Raw genomic sequence first — 10,315 nt, forward strand, 5'->3', positions numbered from 1 at the left:
ACCCTGACGCAAGGGGGCAAAGGTGGTATCTTATTTAGGCTCACTTGTTCAGTTGTACTGTGGGGAGAGAGGAACACTGAAAACAAATATCACTTGTGTGTGTGGGGAGTGCTTGCAGTGTCTTGGCCACACTGGGTTTGCCCCCACTCATGGCACATGTGCTTTCCTGGTCTACACTGCTCAGGCTCCAGGTTGCTCTGCAGGGTAACTGTCTAAAGTGGGCCCTAGATTGCAGGCACTTCCCAGGTCTAAGCCACTCAGGTTCAGGTTTTCCAGTACTCCAAATGGCAACCCACTCCAGTGTTCTTGTCTGGAGAATCCCAGGGACAGGGGAGCCTGGTGGGCTGCCGTCTATGGGGTCGCACAGAATCGGACACGACTGAAGCGACTTAGCAGCAGCAGCAGCAGCAAAAAGGCACAGACGTGGTTGGGCCTGCATTTTATACCCTTCACAGGTGCAAGCAGCTCAGGTGACCAGATTCTTAGCGACTGAACTCTCCCAGGTGGATTGTGCATCTTATCATCTCCCCGGTCCCAGCCGCTCAATTTCCTGGGGGCACAGTGAGAGCGCCATCTCAGATGTGCCATATGTCTCCTCTTTGGAGCTGATTTCTGACTGCAACCCTCTGGGGGATGTCAACCATCCAGGATCCCAGGAAGACCAGGCTAGCAACTGAGAGCCTGCTTCCAGTTTGTTGGAGGATGGCATCTCTGGGGCCAAGATTGCCCCTCACCTTTTGGCTCTGGCTGTCGCCTGCTGGCCTCTCTGCCTCTGGCAAGGGGGTGGGAGGGGGCGGTCCGCAGCTGACTAGCTCTCCTCTGCTATTCACTCAGTCCTTTGTTCTGTGAGTGGGCGAGCAGTGCCTTAGGTTAGAGCTTTTCGTGGGAAAGTTTTTTCTCTCTTTCCTCTTTTTCTTTTTCTTTTTTTTTTTTTCTCTCTTTCTCTCTGGATCTCCCAAGGTTTGGGTTGCTATCTCATGTTAGCTCCCTTAGATTTCCTTCAGGGCATTCTGGCCTGGTTCTTACCCTAAGCAACACAGCCCACACCTCCCCATTCAGCCCTCACTTGCTGGTGGTGGACGCAAGCGTCTGGGCTACTTCTCTCCTGGCAGTTGCAGTTAGGCACATAATCTATGGGTTTTATTTATTTATTTTTCCTCCTGGTTATGTTGCCTTCTTAGATTCCCTCCCCAGAGACCCACTGGTGAGAAGGTTTCCTGGTGTTTGGAAACTTCTCTTCCTTCACAACACCCTCCCTGGGATGGGTCTCCATCACTAACTCTTTTGTCTCTCTTCTTATCTTTTATATTTTGTCCTACCTCCTTTCAGAGAGAATGGGCTGCCTTTCTGGGTGCCTGGTGTCCTCCAGCATTCAGAAGTTGTTTTGTGGAATTTGCTCAGCATTCAAATGATCTTTCAATGAATTTGTGGGGGAGAAAGTGATCTCCCCATCCTATTCCTCCACCTTCTGAGGACCACCCCCTGTATGATCTTTTTAATGTGTTGTTGGATTCTTTTTGCTAGAATATTTAAATATGTTTGCATCTATGTTCATCAGTAACATCCGCCTGTAATTTTCTGTCTCTCTTTTCTTTATTTTCTTTCTTTCTTTCTTTCTTTCTTTCTTTTTTTTTTTTTTTTTGTGTGTGTGTGTGGCATCTTTGTCTGATTTTGGTATTATGGTGATGGTGCCCTTGTTTGGAAATGTTCTTTCCTCTTCAATTTTCTGGAAGAGTTTGAGCAAAATAGGTGTTAGGTCTTCTCTAAACTTTTGGTAAAATGCACCTGTGAAGCCATCTGGCCCTGGGCTTTTTTTATTTTTAGATAAAATATTATAGGTTTATTTAAACTTTATTCTCATCTTGAATATGCAAAATATGAATTCTACAAAATGTTAATTTTTTTTCTTTACAGTTTACAAATATACAAAATGGAAGGTTGCTTAAATTTATATCACATATTTATTAAGGCAGACTATATTTAAAAATTTGTTCTGCTTAAGGTATACTTGGGAATAAACCACTGTACATGTTATTGCACATATGAAACCACAATGCATAACAGACTGTCTGTATAAAAAGATTTAAAGTAAACCAAGTGTATTTTTCTGACTTAGGCCATAAACATAGCTCAGAAGGCAAAAGTAAATTTTCCTTGTCAAAGTATGTAGCAGTTTATGAACTCTGGCTTCACTTGGTATGTTTAGAACCAAGACTTACCAAGCACCATCATTTAGGCTATTAAAAGCATTTTCTGTACTTGAATTTTGTCCTCTTCTAAGGTCATAATAATGGCTTTTAGAATGCAAGGAGAACACAAGATGATGTTTTTTCTTATATTCAGTTCAGTTCAGTTCAGTTCAGTCGCTCAGTCGTGTCCGACTCTTTGCAACCCCATGAATCACAGCACGCCAGGCCTCCCTGTCCATCACCAACTTGAACCAATTCAGTGGATTCTGGTTTTCCCTCCCCTCAACTCTCAGATCTAATTTATACCCTGATATCCACAACTTCCAGTCACCTCTTTGGCATTCATAAGTCCAGGAATATATATGCAAGTTGGATTTAGAACTGGAATGATAGAAGATCCAGCCACAGACCCCATCTGTTTTTTAATGTTTTGTTTTTTGTTTGTTTTGCTTGCTTGTTTGTCTTTTGGTTTCCTACTGTCTCCTGATTATCCATTCACAAGTTGACTGGTTGGGAACTTGACCATGATTATAGTGCTTTCCAGCTGGGTTCCTCTCCTCACCAGGAAGACAATATGAAAGGTTACAAACACTGAATTCTCTTCTGGCAGTGCAGGTCACATCCACTGTTTGGGGGTTTAAAAGCGCCTCTTCATGTGTAAAGTGAGCTAGTCCGACCTTGAGAATGCCCCGCCCCATACTGGCACCGGAAGGGGTCATGCCAGGTGTGTTTGCAGTAGTGCCTGGTCAGTTCATCTGAGTGAACAAACTTTCACCCACAGCCATCCCAGTTACAGTGGTAAGGTACATTACCTGTGTGGGTGTGGAGGTGTGCCTTGAGATGAAAACTCTTCATGTAGGTTTTGCTGTAGCCTCTGTAATCACAAGTGTGAGTGGCCATAGTTTTCTGGGGCCACAACCTTCTCCCCTTCTTTGGCTTGGACTCTTCCAGCATGCAGGAACTGGGTGGTATGAGTCCTTGATAATGGAGCAGTGGGACTTGTGGCTGCATCTTGTCAGGCAGAAAGGGAGGGTGGTTGGGCCGAGGGTGGGGATGGAAGCCCGGAGTGTGAGTGGGGAAGGGAGCCACAGAATAGGATGACAGTCTCTGCTGCTCAGCAGCCCCTGGGCACCCAGTGTCAGAGTAGTCCTGCTGGGGAGCTGCCACCCCAGGGGAAAGTCATGTACATGAGACTGGTGGCCATTGCTGAGAGGGGGTCCAAGCTTGAACTTAGGGCAACTGCACAGTGGCCCACTGCCATAGGGCGCCACCACCACCACCAGGTGGCTGCCATCCGGGCTGCTTTTGCTAACACTGATGACCAATGGGCTGCCTTACTCACTGCCAGGAACACTCAGTGATGCCTTCAACACAAACTTGCCCATCAACCTGCCAACCTGGCGACTACAGCTGTTGTAGCGGAATGTACACTGGGTCCAATTCGGGCTGTGGGAGCTCACTGCCAGAGAGGCTCATGTCGCTGATGTTTGCCAGGCTGAAGGGAGTGTTAGAGGGGGTGCAGACTCACCACCATAGAGGAGGCTGCCACTGGAGCTGCCTGGCACCATACCTGTCCTGATTCGACAGCTGAAGCTGCAGGTGGAGGGAGAACTGGCAGAACTGCTACTCATTGGGAAGGACAAGGATGATGCTGATGAGGGCACCGTGGTGGCCACTGACTCCTGATGGGACAGCGAGTTGGAAAGGATAAAGTCCAGGTCCTGGAAATCACCGAACTCCTCCATCTCCTTCCAGGGTAGGAGAGCCACATTGCTGCTGCCACAAGCCCCACTGATTCTGCCACTCTCCAGACTGGTGGCCACAGTCACTGCCGCCAGGTAGTAGGGGAGGCCAAGAAGCACCAGGGGAAGTCAGTTCACATAGGAGAGCTCCTGCCATCAGTGGCTATTTGGGGCACCTGCTGGACACAGTGGCTTCTCCCTTCCCGCTGGGCTGGACTTGAATGTAGAGAAGGATGGGAGCAGCGTGTCACTGAAAGCCATGTCAGACTCATCAAGTGGCTGCCTCATTAATGTGGGGGCCCCAAAAGCCTTGGAAGTCTGAAGCAGGGGGTTACCTGAACACCAAAGTGAACAAAGAGGAAAAGAAGACTTAGAAATGAAGCCAAAACCAAAAAACCCCAATTGCCTAAGATCCTTCTTCTTTGGATTAAATATAAAAGCATTTTTATTTTTTTAATTTTATTTATTTTACTTTATTTTACTTTACAATACTGTATTGGTTTTGCCATACATCAACATGAACCCACCACGGGTGTACATGAGTTCCCTTTGGGTGAACGTCGACTTTCTAGGAATCAGCGAACTAAAATGGACTGGAATGGGTGAATTTAACTCAGATACCATTACATCTACTACTGTGGGCAGGAATCCCTCAGAAGAAATGGAGTAGCCATCATGGTCAACAAAACACTCTGAAATGCAGTACTTGGATGCAATCTCAAAAACGACAGAATGATCTCTATTCGTCTCCAAGGCAAACCATTCAATACCATAGTTATCCAAGTCTATGCCCCAACCAGGAATGCTGAAGAAGCTGATGCTGAACGGCTTTATGAAGACCTTCAAGACCTTTTAGAATTAACACCCAAAAAAGATGTCCTTTTCATTCTAGGGGACTGGAATGCAAAAGTAGGAAGTCAAGAAACACCTGGAGTCACAGGCAAATTTGGCCTTGGAATGCAGAATGAAGCAGGGCAAAGACTAATGGAGTTTTGCCAAGAAAATGCACTGGTCAAAGCAAACACCCTCTTCCAACAACACAAGAGAAGACTCCACGCATGGACATCACTGGATGGTCATAACCGAAATCAGATTGATTATATTCTTTGCAGCCAAAGATGGAGAAGCTCTATACAGTCAACGAAAACAAGACCAGGAGCTGACTGTGGCTCATATCATGAACTCCTTATTACCAAATTCAGACTTACTGAAGAAAGTAGGGAAAACTGCTAGACCATTCAGGTATGACCTAAATCAAATCCTTTATGATTATACAGTGGAAGTGAGAAATAGATTTAAGGGCCCAGATCTGATAAATAGAGTGCCTGATGAACTATGGAATGAGGTTCGTGACATTGTACAGCAGACAGGGATCAAGACCATCCCCATGGAAAAGAAATGCAAAAAAGCAAAATGGCTATCTGGGACGGCCTTACAAATAGCTGTGAAAAGAAGAGAGGTGAAAAGCAAAGGAGAAAAGGAAAGATATAAGCATCTGAATGCAGAGTTCCAAAGAATAGCAAGAAGAGATAAGAAAGCCTTCTTCAGCAATCAGTGCAAAGAAAGAGAGGGAAAGAACAGAATGGGAAAGACTAGAGATCTCTTCAAGAAAATTACAGATACCAAGGGAACACTTCATGTAAAGATGGGCTGGATAAAGTACAGAAATGTTATGGACCTAACAGAAGCAGAAGATATTAAGAAGAGGTGGCAAGAATACACAGAAGAACTGTACAAAAAAGATGTTCACGACCCAGATAATCATGATGATGTGATCACTAATCTAGAGCCAGGCATCTTGGAAAGTGAAGTCAAGTGGGCCTTAGAAAGCATCACTACAAACAAAGCTAGTGGAGGTGATGGAATTCCAGTTGAGCTGTTTCAAATCCTGAAAGATGATGCTGTGAAAGTGCTGCACTCAATATGCCAGCAAATTTGGAAAACTCAGCAGTGGCCACAGGACTGGAAAAGATCAGTTTTCATTCCAATCCCGAAGAAAGGCAATACAAAAGAATGCTCAAACTACTGTGCAATTGCACTCATCTCACATGCTAGTAAAGTAACGCTCAAAATTCTCCAAGCCAGGCTTCAGCAATACATGAACTGTGAACAACTCCCTGATGTTCAAGCTGGTTTTAGAAAAGGCAGAGGAACCAGAGATCAAAATGCCAACATCTGCTGGATCATGGAAAAAGCAAGAGAGTTCCAGAAGAACATCTATTTTTGTTTTATTGACTATGTCAAAGCCTTTGACTGTGTGAATCACAATAAACTGTGGAAAATTCTGAAAGAGATGGGAATACCAGACCACCTAACCTGCCTCTTGAGAAATCTGTATGCAGGTCAGGAAGCAACAGTTAGAACTAGACATGGAACAACAGACTGGTTCCAAATAGGAAAAGGAGTATGTCAAGGCTGTATACTGTCACCCTGCTTATTTAACATCTATGCAGAGTACATCATGAGAAACACTGGACTGGAAGAAACACAAGCTGGAATCACGATTGCCAGGAGAAATATCAATAACCTCAGATATGCAGATGACACCACCCTTATGGCAGAAAAGGAATAGGAGCTAAAAAGCCTCTTGAAGAAAGTGAAAGAGGGGAGCAAAAAAGTTGGCTTAAAGCTCAACATTCAGAAAACAAAGATCATGGCATCTGGTCCCATCACTTCATGGGAAATAGATGGGGAAACAGTGGAAACAGTGTCAGCCTTTATTTTTGGGGGCTCCAAAATCACTGCAGATGGTGATTGCAGCCATGAAATTAAAAGACGCTTATTCCTTGGAAGAAAAATTGTGACCAACCTAGATAGTATATTCAAAAGCAGAGATATTACTTTGCCAACTAACGTCCGTCTAGTCAAGGCTATGGTTTTTCCTGTGGTCATGTATGGATGTGAGAGTTGGACTGTGAAGAAGGCTGAGCGCTGAAGAATTGATGCTTTTGAACTGTGGTGTTGGAGAAGACTCGAGAGTCCCTTGGACTGCAAGGAGATCCAATCAGTCCATTCTGAAGGAGATCAACCCTGGGATTTCTTTGGAAAAAATGATGCTGAAGCTGAAGCTCCAGTACTTTAGCCACCTCATGAGAAGAGGTGACTCGTTGGAAAAGACTCTGATGCTAGGAGGGATTGGGGGCAGGAGGAGAAGGGGATAACCGAGGATGAGATGGGTGGATGGCATCATGGACTCGATGGACGTGAGTCTGAGTGAACTCCGGGAGATGGTGATGAACAGGGAGGCCTGGCATGCTGCGATTCTTGGTGTCGCAAAGAGTCGGACACGACTGAGCAACTGAACTGAACTGAACTTGTGTACAAAAGTTATAAGAAAAGTTGTAAACTCGTAAACATAAACAAGCAGCAAGGCAAGTGAGTAGGTCTGGTAGGCAAGCTGTGCTGTCTTCAACTCAGCAGCATCCCCTGCTGCTTTTGCCTTCATCTGGGCCATCACCATGGGCACTGGGGCTGTGACAGGCAGGCTGCGATGCCAGGTGAGACTGGCCATGGCAGCATGGATCCATGGATGGGGTGGTGATGGTGGGCGTGGGGTATGGGGGGCTGCACTAGGCACCTGCTACCATGGATGCTGGCCGATGGCAAGTGGCTGGGTGGAGTGATTGAGGGGCAGGGAGGGTCACTTGGCAGCTCCTGCCTCTGGGGATCACAGCCTCTGTGATCTGCACACTTGCAGCTGCAGTCCCTCTCTCAGGGAAATACCAGGCTTTTTTGTTGTTGTTGGAAGATTTTTTATTACAGTTTTGATTTCCATGTTTGTGATTGGTCTGTTCATATTTTCAATTTCTTCCTGGTTCAGTTTTGGAAGGTTATACTTGTCTAAGAATTTGTCCATTCTTCCATGTTATTCATTTTATTGCCATATAGTTGTTCTCTTATGATCCTTTATATTTTAGTGTTGTCCATTGTAACTTCTTTTCCATTTCTAATTTTACTGAGTCTTTTTGCTCTTGTTCTTAATAAGTCTGACTTATGGTTTGTCAATTTTGTTCATATTCTCAATGAACCAGCTTTTAGTTTTATTGATTTTTTCTATAGTCTCCTTCACTTCTTATTCATTTATTTCTACTCTGATTTTGGATTCTGGAACCCAAGAAAATAACCTGTCACTGTTTCCACTGTTTCCCCATGTATTTGCCATGAAGTGATGGGACCAGATGCCATGATCTTCATTTTCTGAATGTTGAGTTTTAAGCCTACTTTTTCCACTCTCCTTTTTCACTTTCATCAAGAGGCTTTTTGGTTCCTCTTCACTTTCTTCCATAAGGATGATGTCATCTGTATATCTGAGGTTATTGATATTTTTCCAGCAACCTTGATTCCTGCTTGTGATTCACCCAGCTTGGTATTTCACATGATTCTGTTACCATTTAATTTTTGTTTTGGGGTTTTTTTGGTCAGTCTTTTCTGTGTTTTCTGTCTAGAGAAGTTCCTTTAGCATTTGATGAGGAGCTGGTTTGGTAGTGCTGCTTTGCTTGTCTCTAAAGCTTTTATGTCGCCTTCAAATCTGAATGAGATTCTTGTTGGATAGAGTAATCTTGGATGTAGGTTTGTTCCTCTCATCTCTTTAAGTATGTCCTGTCATTTTCTTCTGTCCTGCAGGGTTTCTGCTGAAAGATCATCTGTTAGCCTTATGGCGATCCCCTTGTATGTTATTTTTGCTTTTCCCTTGCTGCTTTTAATATTTGTTCTTTGTGTTGAACTTTGTTAGTTCGATTAATATGTGTTTTGGCATATTTCTCCTTGATTTTGTCCTGTAGGGAACTCTCTGGGCTTTCTGCACTTGGGTGTCTATTTCTTTTCCCATTTTAGGGAATTTTTTACTATAATCCCCTTAAATATTTTATCATGCCCTTTCCTTTTGTCTCTCTTGAGATACCTATGATTCAAATGTTGGGGCTCTTAAAGTTGTCCCAGAGGTCTCTGAAGCTGTCCTCATTTCTTTTCATTCTTTTTTCTTTATTCTTCTCTGCTTCAGTTATTTCCACCATTCAATCTTCCAGCTCACTTACCCATTCTTCTTCAGTTACTCCACTGTTGGTTCCCTCTAGTATATTTTTAATCTCAGTATTGCATTGTTCATGGTTGATTGTTTATTCTTTAATTCTTCTATGTCCTTTTTAAACATTTCTTCCATTTTCTTTATCCATGAGTTCAGTCTACTTATCCATGCCTCCATTTTGTTTTGAGGGGTTTAGATCATCTTTACTATGATTATTTGAAATTCTCTTTCATGCAGATTCCCTATTTCCTCCTCATGTGCTTGTTCTGGTAGGTTTATACCTTGTTCTTTAACCTGCTGCATATTTTTCTGTCGTCATTTTGTTTAGTTTACTTTGCTTGGGGTCCCATTTCTGCAGACTGGAAGGTTGTAGTTCTTAATTGTGGAGTCTGCCTCCAGTGTGTGGAGTTGGAACAGTGCCTTGTGAAGGTTTGTTGGTTGAGGGACTTTTGCCTGTGGATGGAGCTGGATCTCGTCTCTCTGAAAGGCAGAGCCATATCCAGTATTAAGTTTGGGATGTCTGTTGATTTGGTATGGCTTTGTGCAGCCTGTCTGCTAATGTGCAATGCTGTGTTTCTGTTTTTTTTTTTTAATAGATTTATTTTTAAATTGAAGAATAATTGCTTTACAGAATTTTGTTGTTAATGCCAAAAATCAGCATGAGTCAACCATAGGTATACATATGTCTCCTCCCTCTTGAAACTCCCATCTCCCTCCTCATCCCACCCCTTTATGTTATTACAGGGCCCCTGTTTGTGTTCCCTGAGTCATAGAGCAAATACCCATTGGCTATCTCCTTTATATATGGTAATGTACATTTCCAAGTTACTCTCTTCATTCAGCTCACCATCTCCTTCCTCTTCCCCCTGCTGTGTCCATAAATTTGTTCTCTATGTCTGTTTCTCCATTGAAAGTGAAAGTGAAGTCGCTCAGTCGTGTCCGACTCTTTGCGACCCCATAGACTGTAGCCTACCAGGCTCCTCCCTCCATAGGATTCTCCAGGCAAGAGTACTGGAGTGGGTTGTCATTTCCTTCTCCGGGGATCTTCCTGACCCAAGAATTGAACCTGGGTCTCCTGCATTCCAGGCAGACGCTTTAACCTCTGAGCCTCCATTGCTGCCCTACAAATAAATTCATCAGTACCATCTTTGTAGATTCCATATATATGCATTAGAATATGATATTTATCTTTCTCTTTCTGACTTACTTCACTCTGTATAGGCTTCCCTGATGGCTCAGCTGATAAAGAATCTGGTCGCAATGCAGGAGACCTGGGTTTGATCCCTGGTTTAGGAAGATCCCCAGGAGAAGGAAACAGCTACCCAGGCCAGTTTTCTGGCCTGGAAAATTCCATGGACAGA

At 43.9% G+C, this 10,315-nt stretch overlaps 1 pseudogene; it reads right to left on the reverse strand.

Annotated features, from left to right (window-relative positions):
- Positions 1–2,826: 2,826 nt before the first annotated feature.
- On the reverse strand, positions 2,827–4,219 carry LOC138071361 (Krueppel-like factor 4 pseudogene; annotated as a pseudogene).
- Positions 4,220–10,315: the final 6,096 nt, after the last annotated feature.

The sequence above is a fragment of the Capricornis sumatraensis genome, chromosome X (assembly GCF_032405125.1).
Source record: "Capricornis sumatraensis isolate serow.1 chromosome X, serow.2, whole genome shotgun sequence".
Taxonomy (NCBI): domain Eukaryota; kingdom Metazoa; phylum Chordata; class Mammalia; order Artiodactyla; family Bovidae; genus Capricornis; species Capricornis sumatraensis.